This window comes from Phalacrocorax carbo, chromosome 2 (assembly GCF_963921805.1).
Source record: "Phalacrocorax carbo chromosome 2, bPhaCar2.1, whole genome shotgun sequence".
Classification (NCBI taxonomy): domain Eukaryota; kingdom Metazoa; phylum Chordata; class Aves; order Suliformes; family Phalacrocoracidae; genus Phalacrocorax; species Phalacrocorax carbo.
The window spans coordinates 11,981,026-11,986,145 of NC_087514.1; positions in this window are offsets into that span (position 1 = coordinate 11,981,026).

The window sequence follows — 5,120 nt, forward strand, 5'->3', positions numbered from 1 at the left end:
GCCTTTGGTTAGCATGGACCTAAAATTGCTTTAAGTATTTTTCAGATGCTAAAAAAATGGCAAAGCCGTAGAAAATATAATAATGCTAAAAAATAGGTGGTGTGATCTTGAAGATGATTTGCTCCTATGGCAGCAGTTAGTCATACAGTGTATGTATCCACACCACTTACTTAGTCCTGTGAACTTGATGCATAACGGAAGTTTATCCAACCTATTCAAAACTTTTGGCTCTGAGAAAACTAGTATAGGACCATTTTTGGTGAGTGGTTTGGGACTTGTGGTGGGTTGACCCTGGCTGAAGGCCAGGTGAACACCAAAGCTTCTCTGTCACTCACCTCCTCAGCTGGACAGGTGAGAGAAAACATAACAAAATGCTCATGGGTCAAGATAAGGGCAGGGAGAGATCATCCACCAATAACGTCATGGGCAAAACAACCTTGACTTGGGGAAAAAATTAATTTAATTTCTTAACAATGAAATCAGAGTAGAATAATGAGAAATAGTACCAAATCTTAAAAACACCTTCCCTCCACCCCTCCCTCCTTGCCAGGTTTAACTTTACTCCCAAATTCTCTACCTCCTCCCTCTCTGAGCTGCACGTGGGGACAGGGAATGGGGGTTGTGGTCAGTTCATCACACGTTGTCTCTGCCACTCTCCTTGTCAGGGGAAGGACTCCTCACACTCTTCCCCTGCTCCAGTGTGGGGTCCCTCCATGGGAGACAGCCCTCCACAAACTTCTCCAATGTGAGTCCTTCCCATGGGCTACAGTTCTTTGTGAACTGCTCCAGCGTGGGTCCCTTCCATGGGTTGCAGTCCTTCAGGAACAGATTGCTCCAGCGTGGGTCCCCCATGCGGTCACAAGTCCTGCCAGCAAACCTGCTCCAGCATGAGCTTCTCTCTCCATGGGGCCACAGGTCCTGCCAGGAGCCTGCTCCTGCGTGGTTTCCCATGGGTTCAAAGCCTCCTTCAGGTACATCCACCTGCTCCGCATGGGGTCCTCCACAGGCTGCAGGTGGATATCTGCTGCACCATGGACCTCCATGGGCTGCAGGGCACAGCCTGCCTCACCACAGTCTTCACCACAGGCTGCAGGGGAATCTCTGCTCTGGTGCCAGGAGCACCTCCTCCACCTCCTTCTTCACTGACCTTGGTGTCTGCAGGGCTGTTCCTCTCACATATTCTCAATCTCCTCTCCAGCTGCAGGTGGTTGCACAGGTTTTTTTCCCTCTTCTTGAATATGTTATCCCAGAGGCACTACTGGTGTCACTGATGGGCTTGGCCTTGGCCAGCGGGTCCCCCTTGGAGCCAGCTGGCACTGGCTCTGTCAGACATGGGGGAAGCTTCTGCCATCTTCTCACAGAATTGTCCCCTGTAGCCCCCCTGCTACCAAAACCTCACCAAGCAAACCCAATACAAGGAAAATAGTCATCAAATTACTGAAAATTCCTGTCCCACAAGTACTTAGAAGAACAGAAAAATAATTTTTCTTGTGGTTTTTCAGCGGTTCTTCCTCTGGGACAAAGTGGAAATTGGAAAAAGAAGAAATGCAGAAATTAAGAAAAATGAATTATGGACTGTGTCCAACAGAATCCAATAACAGGTTTTTTTTGCTGATTACACAAAATGCTGTATCAGGCAGTTTTGGTACAGTAGTCTTCAGATCATTTGATAGCTTCCTTCACAGTTGTCTGACTGGATAGATATCCAATTCCCTTTTTTATCCACTTGCCACCAAGCTGACAGGCATTTTATGCTAGCAATGGAATATGCAAGTCCTGTAGCATGATGGCCTTCCCAAACAAGAAGTGTCATGCAAAGATTATTTGATTTTCTAACTGCAATCTTAAAAAAGAAATAAAAACCAAAACACTAGAGCTTTTGAGCTAGAGACTGGATGGTAACAGTACTCTGTGGAAAAACAGAATAATTAAAATATTTGACACTTGCATGATTTTTACCCTATGGTACTCCAACAACATATGCTTGTCCTTACCAAAACTTCCACTGAAGTGCAACCACTCCTGGTCCATGGATAACTCTTGTCCTCAGAGGACCACCGGCACAGATGTCTGTGCTCTTGTTTGCAGTAATATTAGGCACAAAACGAGACTTGCAAGGACCTGACCAAAGCTCCTGCTAATCTCACTAGCTGTAGATCACAGCCTTTTCATTGGGCTGTTCCCAACAACTGAAAGAGAAGGCATTTGTTCAATTCCAGCTCCAATGTTTACAGAAGTACCATCCAGCCAAAATCCATCCCTGTAGGTCTTCAGGCTAGTTTTTTTTCCCTGTGTATTTTAAACTTTCTTTCAGCATCTTCTCTTCCAGATATCTGAAGAGGCCCTGATGCAACTGGTTCCCCTGTCATCTTGCAACAGCAAGACACCAGACAAATAAAATTCTATACTTTACTTGAAAACAGTTTTTCCTTTTCTTTTTTAAACCCAAATTTGTCATTCCTATTTGTTCAGGAAGGCATTTATATTCCTCCTGCAGATACACCCTAGAAATGTTCTGCAACATTAAGCATTCACAGACAAACCTTGCTTCAGGAAAGCTTTTGTGTTGACAGATAATGAAGTACCAGCACTGAAGGTATGAAGGTGCTGTCAACTAAGCTTGTTCTGTAGCACAAGCTGAGTTCATACTCACCTCACATACATGCTGTTTCAAAAGAAGCCTGCTCAAACACAGTAACCAGAGGAGGAAATCAGAAGCTCTCACATGCCCTCAGCCTGGAGCCAGCTGTGCCAATGAACCCTAGGTGCAGCCTGGGCACAGCCATGGCCATCCTGGCTGAGGCCTTCATTCTCCCATCATGTCAGCCTTTGCAAGCAGAATCACGTGATCAATACAGTGCAGAGAAGTGGACTGGGATCTTTCCTACAAGGGCTCAGTGTAAAGGGAAGGAAGTCAGTATAGATGCTGTAGGCAGCAAAGCCATTGGCCTCTTGTTGCTGATGTAACGACACATGCAGCTCAGGTCAAAAAGCACAGTCCCAATGGCAGTGAGTAGCAGATGTAGATTTAGCAAGGGAGCCATTTGTATTATGAAATACTTTAATATGTTTGTTCTCTGGTAAGTTATAGTAATAGCTGGTGCCATTATAAATGTGTGAGTTCAAGATGTTACAAATCAGATAAAGAACATACTTCTTTGCCCTATCTGTTTCTTTCCTTAGACCTATTTCATAAAGCTTCGTTCTATAATACAGCAGCCTTGATCAGTGCTAGAGCATGTGGAAAAATATAACTCAATTTCATGCAGAGAATCAGGATCTAGACATAATCTGGCAGGTCTCCGGTCATTTTAAAGCCTTCCCATATACAATCACCCTCCTACTATAGAAGGAAATCTTGGGGACAAGAGACAGTTGCTTCTGTCATGTTCTTAGGTGTGAAAATCAGTAGGGGAGTGTGAAAGTCTTAGAACATACCATCCCAGAGCAATAAGTCTCAACTTGCAAAGGAGACTCTAGTTAGGCAATGACAAATTCCTTCCTCTCATTAAAGACAAGTTCCTCAGCATCAGGAGCTGTTCCTGGAATGTGTCTTTGAGCTCCAAGGTCATTCTAACGATGGAAAAAGAGATCTTGATGATGTAAAGCAAAAGCCTGTGAAACAACTTTCTCAGACCCCACAAGCGTGTGTGAAGGAATGAGCAGCAGCCTGTCTGAAGACTTTGTGAAGCTGTGAGCTGTGCTCCTGCAGTGCATGGAGAGGTCAGCTCCTGGGGCAAAGCACAAAGAATCAGATAAGAAATCATCCACATCAGCTGCCATTTCAAAATTGGTATCAGTCCAAAACAGTGTTTTCCACAAAACAGGCCAAAAAGAAAGGAGAAACTTTTGTGGCCCTTTCCAGTGGTAAGGATGCACTGGGTGATGGCAGAATGTGACAAAGCAGATGCAGTTCCTGGGTACAGCACCTTCTTGCAGTCTCTAAGGGAGAGCAAGATGTCATCAAGGAGAAAAATACAGAAAGGGTAAAAATAAACATTTTGATTCACCCAGCCTCATCACCCACGAGTGAGAGGAACATGGAAACTCAAAGAATAACACTAAAAATGGCTCTCATCAACCAGTCTGTCCCTCCACGTCCAGAGACGATGAGCAACTCAGAGCTGCCAGGTACAGCTATGACAAAAAGCAGGGGAACAGATAGGAGGGAGGATTATTTGTGGCCTTGAAGTAGAACATCATCCCCACAGAAGAAAGAAGTAATCAAGGATTCATAGGAAACTGTTGAAGAGAGTCTTGGAAGCTTAACTAGTTTTATCCTCAAGGCCAAGGAATACAATTTAGATGAACTTAGGAAAATTGTCTTTTCTTCTTGGCATGTAAGTGCCTAATTAATTGCCTATTACAAAAGTTTTACCCTTGCTTCTAACACGAGAAGGTTTTACTTTCTATTGTCTATGGCTGAACATCAGACTAGATGACCTGAACGTTTCAGGGCAAAAACAAGTTCTGAAATGTTCCACTCGTCTCCTGGGATGTCTTGGTCATAAGAGGGAAATCCCAAATGTCCCAACCTCCATATTAACATATCTCTTTTCAGTAAGTGAGGCATTTTGCTGCTGAAAAAAAAAGCCAAATTAAATATATGTATAAGCAGAAAATAGAAACTTAAAACAGGTTCTTGTTCGTTTATATATTTACCTTATTTTAGTCAGCTCTAGTCCCAAGCTGACAGCAATGCCCTTTAAAAACAATTGATCAGATTGCTGTGTGAAGTTGAGTGTGGAGGTTTTCCTCCAAAATAATTCTTGATAAAAATGCCTTGAAGGAGAGCTGAGTTACAGAAGTGTGTGTTTGTGGGTACGTGCCTGCACACGTGATTTCAGTCTGGAGGAAAGGGGGAATGCTCTGTCACATGGGGGAATTTCTGTGTCCCAGATTATTGCAAATGGGGTGAAAAATGATAAAAATTAGTATGATGCCTGGTCTTATTTCTCAGTTCCTTATGGAGCCTGGAGGCACAAACTATTCAGCAGCTGGGCTGGGAAGAGAAATTCCCCCTCCATGAAACTTTATAGCACAGTTGAGCACATTTACGGTTGCACAAAACTTTTCATGGCATCAGCTATTTTCTTTTGGGAAAGACAAAATACTTGAAA